The sequence below is a fragment of the Rutilus rutilus genome (genome assembly GCF_951802725.1).
Source record: "Rutilus rutilus genome assembly, chromosome: 16".
NCBI classification, from domain to species: Eukaryota; Metazoa; Chordata; class Actinopteri; order Cypriniformes; family Leuciscidae; genus Rutilus; species Rutilus rutilus.
The window spans coordinates 33,536,479-33,558,507 of NC_140224.1; positions in this window are offsets into that span (position 1 = coordinate 33,536,479).

The following is a 22,029-nucleotide window of genomic DNA, read 5'->3' on the forward strand; positions in this document are numbered from 1 at the left end:
AGAAGTTCATACCAGTTTGGAATAACATGGTGGTGAGTAAATGATGACATAATTGACATTTTTGGGTGTGGTATCCTTTATAAAGGGAAGTAAATACTCTGTACATGTGTGAATTTAGTTTTTTCAGCCGATGCTAATACAGACAGGCTGTATGTAATGAAGGATCATGCTGAGTATAAAGGAGCAGCTCAGGTCAAAATTCCCATGTGCCGTCTTTGACGTATCTGATGATCACATGGCCATATGGGCACACAAACCCTCTCCGTTACATGCAAATTGCCCAAAACCAAGACAAAGTGAGAATCATAAAGTTATTTTGTGTGTGCGTGTATAAAATCATTGTTGTTTTCTTTAAATATGCTATTTTATTTTACAGTAATCCCAGTAAAGTAAAGATTAAAGTGACCCACATTTATTTCTTTTTCTTTTTTTTTTACTTAATAATATGATATAATATTTAAAAAAAAATCGAACCACATGGCATTTAAGGCAGGACAAGCACAATTTTTTAGCAAAACATTTGGGGAAAAAAAGGTTTTAAATGTTTGTATATTTAAAAATCGACACATTTCCTCTTAGATATAAATATATATTATTATTATATTATATATTTTTTTATATACAATATATATATATATAATATTATTTTATTTTTATTATTTTTTTATGTATGCTTGTCCTATTAAATGCCACTTGGTTTGATATTTTATTATATAGCAACATGACATTCATTCATATTAAAGTGTTTTAAATGTATACAAATATTTATTATATTTATATTATTAGTATTTATAATAACTATTGATATTATTATATATTTATTTATATTAATACATTAAGTTTTGTGACATTTTTCAAAAAAATTCACCCCAACAAGATTTGTACATAAAGCTCTTAAATTCAGTCCTAAAGCCATTACATCATAAAATATGAAAATTAAAGCATTGTAAATGATATTTAATCTTTTGCATGACATATTTGCATATTCCAATATTAGGGCTCAAGAGGACAATTGAAGATGAATCCCATTGTGATGTTCATCTCGTAACACGGCCCTCTGCGAAGACTCACCCTTGGGCTACCGTCCTATTTACAGGCCACGGTAAAGAGAGATTATATAAATATCATTACCGTAATAAAACCAGATCTGATTTATTCATGTGAAAAGCATGGAAATGTGTAACATTCTTGGCAACAAAAGGCTGAGCACAAGGGTTTTCTTTCCTATTAGACTGAGGAAGAGAGGAAAAATATGAAGGAAAATTGATGATTGAGCCATGTGATAATTGGTGATAGCGTTTTTTTTTTTTTGGAAAGCGGATTCTGAATACTAAAAAAAAAAAAAAAAAAAAATCCCAGTGATGAAAAGAGAAAGTGTGTTTTCATAGCCCAGTAAGTGTGTGAGTTTGTCTCTGTGTGTTTATGAGTGTCTGTTGGAGGGTGTAAGATGAAGCTGGCGTCCCTGTTGAATTGACAAGCCGTTGCAAGAGGATTTGGTGGTTTAGCACTTTGGAGGATCCGATCGGAGCCTGAATCTTCCGTAGGGGACGGAGACAGACTTCCACAGCCTGAGAATCTCCCTTCATTAATCACCGTCATTATTATTGATTTAGAGCGAGGAGCCCCCTCTACTGGGGTAATAAGAACACGTTCTCACACACCCTGCTCTTCTGCAGTCACTGCAGCCTGATGAAATTGAGATTTGCTTCTTCCCTTACACTATCTCACCGTTCGTTGGTGGATCGGCGTGAAATTCTCCAATGTGGCCCCAGTGCCACTCGCCGCTCTTCCCATGATTCTGGCTGTCTGACAGACCGAGAAGCATCGGAAACAACAGGAAATGTCCTTAAGGACACTGAGGTGTAAAATTAGTGGTGTTCCTGGACTTCATGTGCAAAGCTTTCAGATCCTACTGTTTTTTTTTGTTTTGTTTTTTATGCTCAATTGATGATTCCATCTTATTGTGTATTCCAGTCGCCCTTCCGTTTATTGTGCGAGATATTTTATTGTGTTCGGTGTGGTTTTGTAAGACGGGTTGGTTTGTTATTCTCGTTGGGTTTTCCTCTTGTGTGTTTGGTTAAAGCGCTGACAGACTTACAGAGCTCGACTTCCTCCGTGGCTCCAGATGTTTAGGATGCCCTCCTGTGATACGACCTCCCCAGGTTTCAGTAAGAACAGACTGACAATGAATGTTTACTGCTGATTTTACTCCCAAAAAAAGAATTAAGATTTAAAAGGTTTCACTGATTATGAATTTTGAAGAATTTTTCTCATATAATAAGGGAAGTGTCCTTTTACACCGAGTGCAATTAACCTTGTTGGCAAAGGCTTTTTTTCCCCATTTACTCCGCCTACTTATGCTCACTTTTTTTTTTTTTACTTTTAGTATAACTAACACATTTCTTCAATTTACACTGTTAGCAGAAACGAAATGCTATTTGTTGCTATTTTTACTTGCTGCTAACAGTATGTAAGAGAAGTTATGCTTACAAATGCTATGCTGACAAATTATTTGATGCTTTACGGACTTTTTAACTCTTTTCCCGCCAGCGTTTTTGATCATTTTCACAAAAATATCATGGCACCCAGAATATTGTGTTCATAGCCTATCTGAACATTTTGTTATTATCTGTACATTTTGAAAAAAAAGCTGAGAAAATAGAATTTTTTTCCAAAGAAGGTGCATAAGCAATGCTTTTATCTCTTGTTTCTGTTCCTTTTTTGTCTGTGTTTTGATCCGGAGCTTCTCTACTCTTTCGCATAATAGCGCCACCTACCGTATACCAGTGGAAACACGGAAAGCCAGAAAATTCTGTCAATGGCAGGGAAAAAGTTAAAAAAAATAAAAGGCTATATACAAAAAAACTGATTTAGTTGTTATCAGCATCCTGTGCCATGAGTGTTTTAACAATAAAAAGCTCACCTTTTTAAACGTCATCTGCGAATGAAGGAATGCATCCTGAGTAAATGTCTCCTTGAAATTTGCAAAACGTTCATGTTTTTATGTGTTTTTTTAAAAAGAAAACACAAATCTGATTTAAAAGAACACTAGAAGATGATACATCTGCGCTTTACTATATGTAGATATGTGATTATATTAATTCTAAAGGGAGTTAAAGGGAAAATGCGATGCGCTCTTTTCATCAGCACTTTTGACTAGTGCCTTATTGTATCCGTGACATGCGACTACACACTTCAAGACACGGTTTATCCCTCCAACGGCAGCAAAACAAATGTAATATCCTGCAATTTGAGAGAATGAGAGACAGAGCGAGCGTGTGTACGTGTGCAAGTGAGAGAGAATAAATAAACACAGTGTTTTATGGGAAAGGATATATGAGATTTCTGACAGGAATATTACTGGAGGACTAGATGAAACTCCCCGACATGCCAGCCGTAATTTGTGTCGATCAAATTACATTTACCGTCGCTGCGTTCCTGGAGCCGCCATAATTTCTCATATTCTTTCATTCCTCTCACTTCAGATGCACAAAATCCATCATATCTGGGAAAATGGATAAGTGCTGTGTAACAATCATATTGCCTGCGCTCTCCATTATTCCGTGTGTCATCTGATCTGTAGGTGGAAAAGTTTGAAAAACATGTCAGCCTCACTGTATGGAGTCTTAATAGGTTTCATGGGCTTTTGATATGACAAGAAGACAAAATGCTGCGTTTGAGGTTTGTTTGTTTATTTGTTTTGTCACAATGAGAATTATCTTCTTTTTTTTCTTCTTTTTTTTTCTTTTTGCTGTCTTGAGCAGATTCAATGTCTCACTGTAAAATACTGATATGGCCCTCCCTCCCAGTCCTTTCAGCTTCTAATTGGCTCCTCACATTCGTTTTGGTAGCATGTGATTGTCCAATGATATATTTGTTTTGTTTTATTTATTCGTTCAGCAGACACTTTCTTTAATAATTGGCCCCTCCCTCTTCTCAGCTTTTAAATGATCGTCTCTGATCATTTTCCCTCCATATCTGTATCTAGCCTATCGTTTGTTACATTATCATTATTATATATTTTTTTCATTTTATAGAAGAAAGAAAGAAAACAAATGTGTAACTAGATTTGGATAGTCCTTATATCATCAAAAGCTCTGTAACTCCCCCACTCCTCTCAGCTTTTAATTGGCTCTTGATATTAATTGTCCCTCCATTTCTGTAGCATCTGATTGGCTGCAACCTCAGTGGCCTCCAGTTTGTATTTAACATTTCCTACGACATCCTCCGCTGTCTATCGGCCCTCGAGATCCGGTCCTCTGATACGCCTTTTTATTTGTCTGCGTCTTGTTTTTTTTTTTGTACTGTTGACTCAATTCGTCCCAGGCGTCAGAGAGCGGAGGCAAATTAAGAGGCGTGAACTATGACAGTCTGTGACACCCCCTCAGTCCGCGCTCTCCACGCCGCATAATGATTACATTACAATCCTGTGATATTATTCAAAACGACTGCTGATAAATGAATGATAAACTTGGGGGTTAGGTCTCCTTTATTACCGAGGTTGATAAGGCAGCTAATCAGTGGCCAAGCAAATGTCATTACATAAATTATGAGTCTGACTTTGATATATATTTCCCGGGTGTTCGCTTCAGACGTCTGTCATCCGCGGCAGCCCTCTCTCTGCGCTCCGCTTACACGGGTGGCTGAAGAAGAAAGAGAAAATATTTATTCTGTCTCATTACTCTCCTGCCTACGCCGGGGTCTGTAATTGCTCTTGTGAATGCAAAGGGCATGTGGCAACCAATATATTAATGTTTCTCGGAGTGACTGAAATATTAGTTTTTCAACAACTGCTTCAATTTGTGGGAATATTTAAAATTCAGTGACTGGGGATTTAATAAACATTGACAGTGGCGTGTAGGCAGTTTACAACGTTTGTTCGGGGGTTGATTAAAAAGGCTTGAAATTTTGCTGACTCAACGCATGGACCATTACCATCGTAGAGGCCGTAATTATTTTATTACACACCCCGTCTCATGTGTCGCGCAGATGATTTGGTTGCCTCCCCTATATCTTTTTATTATTAAAGTCAACATGAAGTCAAAATTGACCCATTTTGCTTTCTTAAAGTCCCCCTGTAGTCAATAATTGTATCCCTTAAAACAAAATCAGTCTTAGAATATCATCTTTGATCACCAAAATGACACATGCCTTAAAATAGCTTGAATGTAACTCTACACTTATGCCTCATTTAGTATTTGCGTTTCTATTAATATGCAAATGAGCCCCGCCTCCACTCACTCACACAGCTCAGAGATCCACTCGTTGACGATCACACGTTGATCTGATTGGTCACAAGGTAGTTTGTGACGTCGGAAACGCCAGCGATTTCAAACCGCGTTTTTGAGACTGTCTTTGGTTCACTGCCGGTTTAAAGAGAAAATACTCAGCAATGGTGCTGACTTATGAATTTACACGTGGTTTGTCTTAAAGCATATTAAAAACACCACATAGACATATAAACAACATTAAAAGCTTGATTTTCACCACAGGGGGACTTTAATGCATGTTCTGGAATTATTGTGAACAATTCATGGCATGTTATTCAAAACAAATTTTTAACAAAACTATATTTGTCTTTGTAATCTTTTACCAAAATGTATGAACTTTCACACATTCACACATTTTTGCTTCATCCTTCGTCTGCATGTCATATAGAGACAGGGCTGTTAATGACTGAACATATTAATGACATTAATGTTTGTTTTTTACACATATAGATGGATGTCTATGGCTGCGTGTGGAATTCTAGCGCACACTGATGACATCACTTGTTTTGAAATCTCTGTCCAGACTTGTGTGACACCAATTTTCTGGTCCTAGGTAACACACGGCTGGTCTCTAGTGTGACCTTGACCATGAGGTAGGTAGGTAGGTGTGTGTGTGTGTGTGTGTGTGTGTGTGTGTGTTCGTGCGGTAGTGTTTTTGGCCCCGGGCGAACCTCAGGGTGTTGAGAGTGACTCCATTTGATGACATTACAGCATGAGAAACTCACATACTTCATGGTGCATTTTGCATTATACTACTCAAATATATACTTATCTTGCCTTTTATAAAAAAAACATGAAATAATGTGCAAAGACTGATGCAATATTCGTAATTCAAATAGTTATTAAAATAATAGCAATAAAAAGTTACTCTCAAAAAAGCAAATGAAAGCAAAAGTTTCAGTGCAATTATCATTTTATTTACAAGCATCCTTGAAGCATAGTTTCATGCCTTGAGGAAAAAGCCAGTGCCAGCTCTCTCCTCTGCCTCTTCTCATTATGTAAGAGCATCAGAGCACATCTGTAGAAATGGAGAAATGCTGTCACACTCTCCTCTCCTCTTCCACCACAAACAAACCCAGTGCCCTGCAGGCGTGGCTGGGACTCGGGGCCCCCGGGCTGGACTGAAACACGGCCCCCGAGGCCTCTCTGAAGGACCTGAGCAGCAGGGGTTCAGATCCCCCCCGGCTCTCTCTCTCTCTGTGGAGACTGAGAGTGAGTGGCTTCCATTGCTCACACAGAATACTACAGTTTAAACCAGTGTGTAGCAGTTAGATGGGCCACAAATGCATTAATAGATTCATGCAGGCGGGCAAATGCATGTCAGGTGAAATGTCCGTCTCTCTTGCAGACAACATGAAATTACACTTAAACCCATTTCTTAGGATATTATTAACATTAAACAAACATTAACTGTTTTATGAACCTCAAGATTTTAGGCAAAAAATTATTCCTATGATTTCTAAAAGTTCATGTGACACTGAAGACTGGAGTAATGGCTGGTCAAAAATCAACTTTAAAAATAAAAAATTGTAATAATATTTCAGAATATTACTGTTTTTACTGTATTTTTGATCAAATAAATGCAGCCTTTATGAGCAGAAGAGACATATATTCAAAACGTTTGAGCGGTAGTGTGTGTATATATTTGAGCTATTATTTATTATAAATAATATGAATTGATAATCTTAATATTAAAACTTCAAGCATAATTATTGGACGGAGTTGGCAAAATGATGTTTAAATAATTTTCGTTGTTGAATGTCATGTCAACTACCCGAAAGCATTCCAGACATAAATATCAACTTATTAAATCACTTTATAACACTTTAACAATCTGCTATAAGTATTGCGTAACAAGAATGTTGTGTGGGCATGTCTAATTTCTGTACGGTTGATGTCTTATTTGTGCATGCTCACTGATGTCAGGTAATCAATGCAACGATAATCAGTTTCAGTGAGCGCTCACTTGTGGAACTGTGGATGAAATTCAAGCAGCCAGAAACTCTACCACAACATTGCAGCATTTCTCCATTCATTGTTTTCAAGTGCGATTGAGGAGCTCAGTTTGAGTGGGTTAAGTGTAGAACGTGATGATAGAGAGTGAGAGCGAGCGAGAGAAAGGGAGAGATTTGCTTTCCTCCCATTTTTCTCCATTCATCAAGATGGGAATCAATAGAGGGTAGTTTTCAACTGCATTTCAATGGGGAGAAGTTTTGTCAGTCAAAGGTTTAGTATGATTCAAACTTGCCTGAGAGACATGCGATCGATTCACCTGAAAAGCTGCACAGGGACTTTCTGTCAATAACAGTCTGCCTGTGTATTTCTGCCTCTCGCGTTTAATAATGTTGCCCAAATACAGAGGATTAAGTCAATTAAACTATTTAAACATTCAGAAATGATTAAGTTATTCCTTTTTTTTTTCTTCTTTTTTTGGAGTGTTGGGAAGGAGAGGGGAAGGAAATCATTATCGGAGTATGTTTGTGAGAGACTGTATGCTGCATAATTAGTGAAGTTTGATATATATGGCAAGCATCACTATTACCGTCGCTCATTCTCAGGCTTATTTAATACAGAGTTAAGTATTAAAGCTACACTGTGTAAGATTTTCTCCCATCTAGCGGTGAAATTGTATATGACTATCAACTGAATATTACTTTATGTAATAGCCCCTCCCATTCCAAGGGCGTTTTAACTCCTACGGTGGCCGTATTATTATAGCGTTATGCACAACCATGCTATAGTTAGCCAAGCAACTATAAAACTTATAATTTTATATTGAATTTACACAAATAGGCTGAATTACCTGTCGAGAAGAAATCAGCCTACCCTTTTAAAATCCTCGCTCCTCATGAGCTCTTTCCATCTTGGAAAAGCCACTCCAATATTGACTTTGGTCTTGTTGATTTGCCTGTCGCGTTGTCGTTTTATTTCTCTCTTTCGCTTCCTTGGCGACTCTGTTACGTGTCCTTGAGAATAGGCATGATCCTCCATCTTCAACAGGCTTTCAAATCTGCCGGCAGTCGCGAGTAATCGCCCCCTCGCATTCGTCACGGTGCCACTGAGTGTAGAAGCGCGTAAGGCGAAGCTTGAATTTCCAGGTATGTCCATCTTTGGCTAATGTATTTTCAAGATGGAGGCACAACATGGCTCGCTTATTTTACTAAACCTACTAATGATAGTTCTGTCATGACAGCTCTCAGGAGATTGGTATGGTAATAGAGATTGGCATGGCAATGCTAATGTATTTGGTCTTGGCGGAATAGATCTGCTACGCTGCTGTTGCTGTACATACATGATTTATCCCCCGTAGCAGATCTATACAGGTGGAGCTGGGGAACGTGGAGGACTCTGCATACTGCTAACAGCAACACTACCGGGATTTGTTTGAATTTTGAGCCGCAGCTCATTGGCCCCTGATGCTACAGCAACCAATGAGCTGTGCTATGTAGATAATGATGTGGTCGCTACAAATGAGTTAAAGACGTGTCAGCCTGCACCATCTAGAGTTTCATGCCAGAACTAGGCAATTATTTGACATGTTGTTGCAAAGTTACTAATAGTTTTGTAGAATGTCAAAAGTGGACCATCAAAATAGTGTAATCAAAATGAAAAAATGCAGAAAGTTTACTGTGATGGGTAGGGTTAGTGTTAGGGGACAGAATACACAGTTTGTACAGTATAAAAAACATGTCTATGGAAAGTCCCCATTACATATTTGTGTGTGTGTGTGTGTGTGTGTGTGTGTGTGTGTAAATGCTCAATTTTCCCTATGTATAATTGTATCAGTTAGTGTGAAAATTGTAATTGCTAATTGTTTACTTTTGTTATAGAGACCATGAGATGGACTTTTTTGACTTGGGATAGTAAGCAAGCACCTAACAACCACCCAGAAAACCAAAGTAACTGCATAGCAACATGCATAGCATCGTTGCGGCCACTTATTCATGGGTAAGCACCACTCAAGCATAACTTTTTTTCTTTTAAAAAATGTAAAAATCGACTTAATTAGTCTTCATTGTGAGTTTCTCTTCACCACCATCGCTGCCAGACACGTTCACGCGCTCGTCCTAGAATGCAGACTGACAGCGGGTAGTCAGAAAGCGAGAAAGAAAGTGAAAGAGGAGTGTTTCGCTGCTCCATCGTCTTAACTCCACAACATCCATCCAGATGGCACATGAGAGACGGATACAGCAGGATGGTGACAGGAACACGGGAAGCTGTTGTTCTCTCTCGCACTCACAAACACACGACCCCACCGCAGAGGCCTGTTTGATTCGAGCATGCGAGCTACACATGAAAGCACGTGGCGGGACGTCCCGCAGCATAGGCGGGGAGCGTAAAAAGCAGAGACACATCACCCGTGATGTGAAATCACACACCTTTCAAGCATCAAAGACAGGCGATATGTAAAATATTTGCCACGGTTGTTGTCCTCAAGACGAAGGTATCAGGCAGACAGCAGGTGAGGAGAAAAGTTGATGATATACTGCAAGGTTGCATGTCAGAGGGCCTTTGGTGCCAAAATGTCTTTTGGTGTTGTGGCTTTTTTATTCGCATTTGTGTGAAGAACAACAGACGAAACCGACTTAACAAACACAGAGCCGTTTAGAGTGCCAATCTGGCTTTTTTATATACATATGTAGCCAATTTATTAAGATTACAACTAAAAAACTATTGTTAAAAAGCTTTTTATTATTATTATGAATGTATTTATTTGTTTACTCTTTAAAATTTATTTGTAGAATTATTAGTTCTAATTCAAATAAACTGGTTATATATATATATAGTTTATTTGAATTGGAGCTAATAATTCTAAATAAACAGCTTTTAATAATCAATTTATTTATTTATTTTATTTTATATGACCTTTTATTCAAATGTATTAATAAAAAAAAAATCTAATAATATGTCATTTAATGTACCTTAAAACATAATTTGTGAAAACTATGAAATTAGGAAAACATACTATCAGTTTGATTCACTCATTTCAGGTCCTTATTGATGGGACGGGACGGGAGCGTTCGGGAAACCTGTTTGCAAACACTAATTATTATTATTATTTTTTTCTGTTTAGTGACGGCAGCGGAGGAGAAACTTCACCTGTAAATAATGGTCCGTCAAACGCGAGGTAAAATGAAGTGTTCCATCATAATATTTGAGGTCAATCACCACTTACAGTGCCAACCTGCATGAAAGGAAACAATTAAAATGCTATTTCCCGCTAAAATGCTGTAATGTCAGGTTATTGATGACATATGAACATTAATAACGGAGGCCCCTGACAGGTTGGAGGCAAATAAGAATAACTCTCAGTTTGCAGATGATTGTGAAAGCCTCCTGGGCGTTTCAGGGGAGGATAATGCTTTTTCATTGCCAGCGTGGGCTGAAATGGAAGCTGCCAAACATCAGACTCATGAAGCAGATTTCCAAAATGAGAACGGCCCTCTCCGAGAGTAATTTCACCCTCTGAGACGGCACTTCGCATCCGCAACGTTCCGCGATCTAATGACTGACAGGTGTACATCTCCGGTTTCATTATATGTAATAACTACAAAACGGCACTTGATATTATGAATATATTGTATGGAAATGCGCAATCAAATTCAGCTGCTCCGCAGCGCGTCCTGGGAATTCCTGATGATAAAATTTATTTCATGTGACAATTCGGAGTAAACACCCGGAATTTGATCAAACGGAGATGGAAAAGTCTCCCCGTGCCCTCGCAAAACATCTCACTCGACTTTCGAGTCATTTGTTCACAGCGTTAGTCTTGATCAGTTTGGTTTATTCCACACATAATCAAGACAGTAAGTCACATCTGACAGCTACAGTTCGGCGGGACGTCGGAACGGCAAGATGAATCGCGCTCGCGCACCTCCCCGATCTGTGGTTTAATATCTCACGTTTAAGGTCTTGAAGCAATTTTTGGGCTAATATCGGAGCTGTCAAATTCTGCGAACTGTACGAGCCCATGCATGTGGAGGGTGTATGAAATGATGAACTGTGCGGCGGTTGACACTTTGTTGGGCCACAAATTACCTCAGTTCTAGACATCATTACCCTTCGCCGACTGCCTGGATGTGTTTATGCGTCCTTGCTCTGGTGGTTAGCGAGCGCTGCGTACCCCGCGAATCCGAAAACATCAATTCAAAGCAAATATGTGTCTTTGTGTTGCGTGTGCGGTTTGACATAATGAGCGAGGTGGGGGGAAAATGATCGCGCATTACGCAGGCCCTGCTTTGGCAGGAAAAGCTCTATGCCTTTAAGCAACTCATGAAAAATGAAAGAGATTTGTCTGTCATCAACATGCGCGCATTCTGACCTTGACTCCAGACGGGACTAACGGGGCTTCTGAATTTTTTACGGGAGAAGGTGGAACTCCGTGAGGTATTGGAGGAAAAACAACAGTCATGTTGGAAGGAGCTGAGACGGCGAGATAAATTGTTGAGAAACTGCTGTAATTAATTTGGAGTAACACGCGTTTCGCGGGTCTCTGAAATTGCGCGCAGCTACCCTCATGTTTTTTTCCTTCTCTTTACTGCAGCTATGTTCTCTCATTCTTTCTCGTCCCGCTTTCATCCTTTTGTTGTTTGTATTGTGGAATTGCTAATGTCGAGAAACACAAAGCCTGTGAGGAAGACTCGAGCAGGAAGAAAAAAAAAACTCTCTCAAAACAAAGTCACAAGATCACAAATGCTGAAATTCTGACTATGGGGACACCAGGGAAACAAAATCAGGTCAGCAATCAGCACTAATGGGGACAGGCCTTCTGTCGGGCCGGTGCGGGGTCATTTAAGCAGGAGTGGGTGTAAATGGCGGAGGGAGAGCCGAGGAAAGCTGGACGCTGGGAGAGCCCGCGGGGTATTGTAAGAGGCGGGGGGCCTGAAGTGGCGAGGTAGGGGCCCGTTTTGCCTCTCTTTCTCTAACCCCCCTCTGACGAGGTCACGGCGAGAGAAGGGGAGAGTAATTCAATCCCCGGGCTTTTTCAGTGCAAGGCCAGCGCTCTTACTGACAACACCCTGAAATTAGAAGCAAACCAGCCCGCCTGAGTGTGTGTGAGACTTCAGGGGTTGAAAAAAGAGCTCTGGTTTTCCCATGCCGCACGGCTGTCTGTCTGAAACATCATCGCACAATCATCACAATGATAAGCAGATGATAAGCTCAATGATCTCACATGCCATCAGTGTGAATGACGAGAACCCGACGCGTCTGATATGCTTTTAATGTGTGCCATGTGTGAACAAATCTGCAAGAAAGCACATGTAATCAGCGCGATGCATTATATTCGGGATATTTTGAACACATGAAATCATGCTCAGGATACGTTACACCTATAAAATATATGACTCACACTTACAACATTATAAATGTATATAATAATATTTTAATTAAATGATTTATCGTACATGTGTACATAACCCCATAATAAGTCATGATTCAGTCTATTTTAATTACATTTATTAATATATATTGTACATATTGTGTAAAAATCTTTATTTTTTTATCTGTATTTAATGACGTTTTCATAGTCTTAGGACATTTTATTTTTTTCATGGTGACATTTTCATGACAGTAAAGAACATTTAAGAGTTTTTATTTTTATTTGTAGTTGGCATGTAGTTGCAAAGTTATAGAATGTCTGTTGAGGAGCATCAAAATAAAGCAGATATTAAGGAGACAGTCTACTAATACTCTAATGACTGCTAGTTGACATGTAGCCGCTCATAGTCAGTTAAAGTGTTACTTAATTATTATTATTTTTAAATAGCCTTTGTTCTCTTTATATGCAAAACAGAATTTCTTTGTTTTGATTTTAGTATGAAATGTGACCATATTTTGGCAGGTTTTGTGTGACTTCACTCTGTACCAAAGCTCTATAGATACAATTAAAGGAATAGTAATGAAAATTCCAAAAACGTTCTTTCTTATGCTAAACAAAAGAAGATATTTTGAAGAATGTTGGTAACCAAATTGATGTATCCCATAGTATGGTCTGCTATGGTAATACTTTAAAAGTCAATGGGGTCCATCAACTGTTTGGTTACCGACATTCTTCAGAATATCTTTGAGTTCAGCAGAAGAAGGAAATTCATACAGGTATGGAACAACTTCAGTCAATTATGACAGAATTTAAATTTTTGGGTGAACCATACATTTAAATCTGTCATCAAATTTATTTGGAGTGATGTGCTGTTATCTTTTCCTTATTGTGTTAGAGTAATAGTATGGATTCGAGTCAGTTCATAGATCTAAATAAGCTGAAAATTATTAGAAAATGAAAGTACAACTTTGTAAAATCCAGATTTGAGGCACTTTCAGGCATGTAGTGGGAATGTGTTTGTTTTAACTTGCTCTTTGTGTTGTTGGTGACACTGCTGTTGTCACACCACACGGGGACGAGACACACTGGCCTCAGTGTTTCCATATTTACATCCATAAAGTTTTATATAGCAGAAATAACTCGAGTCATGGCAGTTATAACCTAACATAACTCAGTGTTTGTGAGAGGTACTCAGACATCCCACCCTAATGGTTAATATATCATTAATATGGTGTTGTATGTTCAGTGTCTCACTGTCTGTGGAGCTACACGAAACAACCTTCATAAGACCAATAAGACATCTCTGTACAGAAACAGTGTCATTTATTTCTGAATCCAGATAGATGAATATCACACAGCGTAAATGAACATTGTCAAAAGATGATTAAGCTACTGTTTCGTGCTTACGAATGTGATCAGAATTCATTTTTTTTCCGAACAGATCATCACATCGTCGTACATCTTGCTCAAATTAATACCACCCAGTCTTGTAATCACTGGGTGGGAAATCATGTTAAATGAAGAGTAAAATTAAACATTATTACATGAATTGTAAATCGAATTGAGTATTATTTTTGGTGTCACATCATATTAGCCGAGACATCGGGAAGCCCTGCAATAAATAAGCACATGTAGACGCTCAACCGTTTGGACTTTATTTGCATGTAAATTCCAGCTAGCGGCTCACGTCTGTCTGTGTGGCTGTCGGCTGTTGCTGAGGTTGGTGTTCGTAAAGATTGGACTGAATTGGTGGATTCAGGCGTGTTACACACGATGAGCTTGACTGACTGAGCAAAAGATGCCCTTCCCCTCCTCCCTACAGTTCACAGGCATTACCATCTTAATAAGGAGGCTGATTTTGCCCCCAGGCTAGGGAAAGAGGGGCAGTGAGGCGGTAGGGCAGGTGCGCTTATGTGGGTAAAGTAGAATTGACCCCGTCCCATTAAAGAACATGGAATATAAAGGGCCGGGACGAGTCCTGAAGTCCTACAGCACATGAATGTGCAACCCACCATTTACAACCCAATTCACTTCTGTTTCTGAGTAAAATACAAAAAAATACCATTAGGAACCTATTAGCTCATTCCATTCCAAAATGGAGCCAGACTTGATTGTGAGTTTGCTAAAAAACCTAGTACAGTATGACATTATCTAATAGCTTATGTGGCCTAGATGACGTCAGTAGAAAAGCACATTTGTTTTAAGGTGGAACAAGTCATTTAATGCTGAAACTAGTGGGTTGGGACCTAAAAATGAGTCATACTTTTTGTTCTGAGGGTTGTGCGCTATGCTTAATGTGAATTATAAAATGCAATCAACCATTTGATAATGCTGAGCAAGGAAAATTCATTGTTTTTAATCAGTTAAATAGACATTTGTTTGTGTATTCATTTATTTATTAATGCAATAAATGTATGCAACAACACAAAACACCAAAGAATATTTTTTTCTGAGTTTTATTTTATTTTAACTTGACTTATTGCAAAAAGTGTATACATAATTTTTTTATTTTTTGTGCAGTGTGCTACAACAAAAATCAGGATATATATATACACATATACATATACATATATATGTGACCCTGGATCACAAAACCAGTCATAAGTCGCACGGGTATATTTGTGGCAATAGCCAACAATATATGGGTCAAAATTATCGATTTTTCTTTTATGCCAAAAATCATGAGGATATTAAGTAAAGATCAATGTCCATGAAGATATTTTGTAAATGTCCTACCATAAATATATAAAACATTTATTTTTGTGAGTGAATGCAGCACAATCGCAAACATAAATGGACAACTTTAAAGGCGATTTTCTCGATGTTTCCATTTTTTTTGCATCCTCAGATTCCAGATTTTCAATAGTTGTATCTCGGCCAAATATTGTCCTATCCTACCAAACCATACACCAATCGAAATAATAATTTAATCAGAATCATAATTGTTAATTGCTAACAGTGTTTCGTGAAAGCAGAACCCCTATTTTAATGAAAGATTACAAAGACATCTACTGTTGAAGTAGGGTCATTTTGATTGCATGTTTACTTAATATCTCAAACAGATTATTTTAACAGTGTTTACATTTAATTCCAGCGCAATTCTTCTAAAATCTTCCAAACCCACCGAAGGGTTTCGCTTTCCACAGAGAAAAGGAGACGGCTAATTTCCCACCCTCTCTAAAAGTGATCCAGGTTTGAGAAGGATGCATTGTCATTCCTCTCTTAAGTGAATAATAGCCCTTCTCTCATGGCGTTATAAATTTGGGGAGTGATCGTCTAATCGCTCTGTACTGCCGGCTGATGGATCAGCGCACTGAGCTGAGAGCTTGTCAATAGTAGCTCGGTAATTAACAGAGTGGCATGGAGCAGGAGGGAGATCAGACAGCGGGATTAGTTCTGCCAGGTTCTCCTCAGCAGTCGATACACATAGAGACAGAAACCCAAGTGCCCCAAGACTCATTAACATACCTACACCAGATAGCACCTTCAAATTAGCCCCACGATATCTCTCTTTTCTGCTGTAAGAGCGTTGCCACGTCTGATCAAAGATTCAGCACTGTGCACACAGGTGAGTGAGTTCAATAAGCTTGAACAGTCTTATTAGTGGTTATTACTCGGGGTAAGAGTTTTGAATAAATCGCTAACTCGAAGTGTAATATTTGATATCCATTTTGAGGAGTGGATTATTTTCGTTTCAAATTTACTGAAGCAGGGATTTGTAATTTGTACAGGTCACCTAGACATCACAATTATATAATTTACTCGCACTCGTTTACATTTATATTTATGCTTTTGACATTGCATTTAATGTAAATACTGTAGCTCCACCCATTACCCAGCATGCTTTATGTGGGTTATTACTGATTCTGAACTGAATAACTCGGCCAGTGAAAGTACAAAACGGGTAAGTGCTCAAGTCACTCACACATGCACAGTTGTTGCTACTCATCGACGGTCTGCGTGGACATCTGGTCACCATGATTTTGCCAAGTAAGATGTTCCTGGGTCAACATATTTTGTTGATCCTGGAACAACATTCCTGTCTGAAAATGTAGTCCTAGCCCTATCCCTACTTCTAAACCAAACCCTACTCATAACTTTATCCCTAAAATCAGAGAGAATAGGTGAATAACACTGATGTAGAAGCACATAACCCTGGATGTAAGCCTGAACTTGACATAAACTGTAAACTTGTCCCTCAAATATGACAAAGATGTTGATCCAGGAACATGATTTTCTTGGTAAAATCACGTTCACCGCGGACATCCACGGACACTCCTCTTTACGTCACGCAAGCCAAAGTATACTTTGGGCTTAAATCTCAACACTAAAGTCGTTTCACACATTTTTTCCATCCAAACATACACAGGGAAAGGAAAGACTAGTCTCTTTCAGTTTTTTATATCATATTTCTGAAGCACTTTCAGTGAGGTGACAGAACAAAGTTTAATGGAACTTCCACAATATCCGTTTGGCTCAAATTTCGCATTTTTTGCCAAATGATCAAACGTCATGGTGGAACCTTTGACAGTGGGGCCTGAGAGCTTCATTAATACGAGAGAATGAGAGTGAAACGGCTCTGGCCCCCGATCGCTGACAGTCAGCTCATTAGAGCAGAACTCAATGTTGGACAGTCTGAACGCCGCTTAAAACACACTGAAAAAGCCATTCACCATTCAGCCTGCCGCTCTTACAGCTAACCGCTCGACCCAGCAGGCGTCTGCGCTTTTACAACATCGCCATTATGAAGTGGAACAGGTCAGTACGTGAACGGGTGAGAAGCTGCTTTCAGCGCCGCTGCATATTACATGCTTAACCTATCATACACAATTACTGTTTAGAAAGGGGCTGCTTGACCTTTAACAAGAGAATGAGAGCTTACACGCTCACACGGGCCAGTCGTGACAACTTTAACAGAGTACGGCGCAGGACGCTGTGAGTCAGGTTCGGCCCAAAAGAGCCAGGTGGAGGGAATCACGACGCCGCTGCTTTTAATAACGGGGCTTTCCTGTTTCTGACCGTACGGTGCGCGAGAAAGTCTGAACAGACGTGAATGTTAAACTTATATGACTGGTAGCGACATAATGCATCAATACGAAGCTTAAATTTGAAGGGAAATTTATAGATTGAGAGCTGCAAAACTGCAGGGACATTAAAAGAGGCCATTAAAGACCCAAATTAAATCATGATTGGACTTTTGTGGTTTTTAGTACATATCTGGTAGTTTTAATAAATTAAGTATGGTATACTCCTTAAAATAAACTCTTAAAAATAGTGCTTCTTTATTGGCATTAATGGTTCCATGATGAACCTTTAACATCCATGGAACCGTTCCACTGCACAAAATATTCTTTATAGTGGAAAAAAAGATTATTTGGATTATTAAAATGTTCCTCACACTAAGAAGAAAATGGTTATTTTAAGAACTGATCACTGAAAGGTTCTTTGGGGAACCAAACATGGTTCTTGCATCACTGCAAAAAAAAAAACTTTTGGAACTTTTATTTCTAAGAGTGTACAAGGGAATCTATAGTCTATACTGTAGCATGCAACACAACTAGTTATGCAAGAATAGACTTTACATTTGCATTGCATTGTTGTCAGAAGCAAGAAATATCACACATCTAAATACTATAACAACCCAGACAGATAGTGTCAGGCCAGGACCGGCCCACATCTGGTACGTGTGGAATCCACGTGTACCAGATGTGGGCCGTATCTGGGATGATTCCACACGTACCAGATGTGGGCCGTATCTGGGATGATTCCACACGTACCAGATGTGGGCCGGATCTGGGCTGACACTATGTTGCTGCCTGGGAATGAACATAACTGTAAAGCCAGCACTAGCCATTTTGGACTCCTAAAGGCCTGTTCACACCAAGGATAATAACTACTATATATAAGTTGAATAATCATTCCATGAGAACAGTGGAGTCCACACTACAACTAAAATGACACAGAGAAATTTTATTTTTAGCAGTGTTGGCAACTTTGTCGCTATATTGGCAACCTTTCACACCCATTTAGTGATTTTAAAAAAAAGTGACTAGCGACAAATCTAGCAACTTTTGGACTCAAGTACCGGTAGTCAGTCTCTTTCATTTTGTAGGCTCTTTCCGTTGGCTAACAGAATATGTGTAAATGAGAACAGCTTTATTGGACATTTGGCTATATATTGGATTAAAATACAGTATTTGAGCTGTATAAGGAGAGAAAACAGATGTAAAGTGCCGACAGTTGGCGCGTTATGTCATCTAGCGACATTTAGCTACTTTTTGAGCAGGCTTCAGCTACGTTTTATTGAAAATAGTTGGCAACACTGATTGTTTCAACACCGAGCGTTTCTAAGGATGCTGATTTAAGGCAGCTGTCTGATCATGGTTTGTGTAACATTAGTAACAGATTATTAGCTGTTTGATAATGTAGTCAAGCCAAAGGCTCGATGTCCGATGTTGTGGAGCGCGATACATAAATGCATTACCTCTAAAACATCGACTACGGTGACATCTACGACATCTATGGTGGAAAGGCTGCAACTTCACCTCAACTTCTTGTTTCAAAAGGAAATGTGTCAACACAAAAAAGAAAACGTCATCAAGTCATTCCATGCGGCCTATCTAAATGTGTGAGACATTGAATAGGACGGATGTAAAATCATTCATTTCGATAACACCTGTGAAGTGAGAAATTATTCATTCTTTTAATTCCGTCTGAACCTCATTAACTGATAATGAACGCACATACAAAGCAGGACAATATCACATCAATGGCTTACAGTTGTCTGAATTTATCCAGAACAAGGACGTTAGTGCTCCTTTTTCCTTTAATGATACACATGTGTACTTTAGATTGATTTGACCACACAAAGAAAAAAAAAAAAAAATCATGCAGAATTTTGATTGCTTCACTTGAAACAATGAGAGAGCATGCAAACACTCAGTGGAGCTAAACGCTTAGTGTCTGCATGTTTAACAGTCTGGGACGACTTTGTAATTGGCTCATTTTAGATATCAGACCCCCATGTAATAAAAGGGCCTGAGATTCATGGATGAATAGTAACATTTGTCCTGAGGGCAGTTGGTTTTAATTCCCATTTGGGAATGTCAGTGGGCCACAATAACAATGCATACATATGTAAACATGCTAAAAAAAATATATAAAACACACACACACACACACACACACACACACACACACACACACACACACACACACACACACACACACACACACACACACACACACAAAACCAATGAATATCAATACATATCAGCAATGTGATATGTTGTCCAAGTGCTGTTTTTATCTTCATTTAGATTATTAATTTTTTAAGAAAATGTAATAAAATAATGCCAGTATAGATAAATAAATCATGGTAAGTGTAGAAGATTATTACTTGAAGCATGAAGATAAACTGTTTTCTTTTAATGTCTCTTGGGCCGTGAATGGCCTAGGCCATTTCTGGGATACATTTTTAAGGTTTAAAATATTAAATATTATTATTTTGTTTAATATCACAATAAATGTAATGTAGATTTGATTTTTAAATCATTTTGTTTATTGATTATTATTTGAGTGGTATCCTTTTTTTATTTATTTTTTTATTATGAAAGATTCCAAGATTATAATTTTTTTATATTATTTTGATAATCAATGTATAGTTTCCTGTGTCTTTAATGCATCCTTTTAGTATTTTGTAAAATAACAAAAGCCTCTTCCTTATAGTGACATCATTATCCAGGAAGTGACATCACTTTGGAGGGAAAACAACTGCACACTGCAGTAAGTATTAGCGATGAATTGGGTGAATTATGTGATGTTAGTTGGTTTGTCTCATTCCAGAACTTTGCATCTGTTTGGATACAAATGCAGAAATTAGTGTTTAAATTTAAATAGATGGTTTGAAACGGTTGAATTTTAAATGGTTGTACACTCTCAGTAACTTCCATCCTGTTAGGCATCCTGTCAAATTGTTGTGTAAAGAATCAAGTTTTAATGAATAAAATCTAAATGATTCTTTTGTTCATAAGTATACTCTACTCTACTCTACTTTTCTTTTTTTCTTTTTTTTATAGCAATGCTTCATTAATTTAATTCATTAATAACACAACACTAGCATATCATGATTATTATTTTTAAGTGGCAGTGTTCATCGTAGTGCATGATAGACTTGACCCGCCTAATGCTTCTGTTAGGACAGGCCAAGCGAAGCCATTACCCGTTGCTTCAAACATACAATATTCAGGAATACTTAATATCTGTCAAGAGCCGGTGATAATATTATTATTGCTCTAAAAACATTAGTCCACAGTGCATTTGCTGCATTATTAGTTCGACTGAGCTGAAAATGTGGAATCGTCCCCGTTTCAGAGGCTGGATGGTTTCACCCAATCTGAATAAATAAATGATGTCTCTTTCCTAATGGACATGCCTACTTAAACATCGCATCCATTATTAATCCAACAGAATCTCTGACAGATGAGCTACAGTAATGTCCCTACCCGTTCCCGTTTCCCGTTCGGCCCGTTATCGACTACAGCGCGCAGATAAACGAGCTTTACCTTTTCCAAACCCAACGAAAGCCTTTTAGATGAGGGCACCACTAAGCCTGATTTAATGGGCAGTTTTTTAAGGGAAGAACTGCTGACCAGAAATGTTCAATATTCCACCCTCTACTCCTGTATACTCACCTTACCCCGAGCCCGGCTGAAATGTGGCTTTAATTAGTGAGAAAAAGTCCTATCAAAGCTAGTTTGGCATTAAATATTCAGCTTTCTTTTCCGAGTAGATCAAGAGGGCTTAAACAGAAGCTATTCTTGACTTTAAATAGCCTTAAAAAATACGTGTGAGATCTGTGGGGATAAAATTGCACCTTGTTAGGTTATAACCTAACTCTCTATTTGCCTTCCCCGAGCTTTTTAATGGGCCTATCCGTAGTGGAGGAGGGCTTTCGCACACAGATACGCCATTAGCCTTGTCACTCGTTTAATAATGACGGTTTATGAGCCATCTCCTTTACATATTTACTGTCCTTACCCACACAGACTAGCATATGGCCATTTACAATGTCCTGCATTGCTCCGTTGGGGATTCCTGGACGTGGCTCCATTTGGTTATATACAAAACTCCTCCCTCCAGGGACGGCATTAGGCGTGACCTTTCACCTCTCCAAATACCCTGTGGTTTATGTGCTCTAATAACATGTGGCAAATATTTACCAGCCCATGTTTTGATATATTGGAGCACCGCTGTGAATATTAGAAGATATTTTCTGCTCAATCGGGTTCCGATGTCAAGGTAGACGCGCACCCTGGAGAAAATACAGTGCTATGCACAATACGCTGCCTGTTCTCTCTCTCTCTCTCGCTCTCTTTTCAGAGCCACTGAGCCAAGCTGGCTTACATAATCAGAGTGAATGGAGGCAGATTAGTGAGC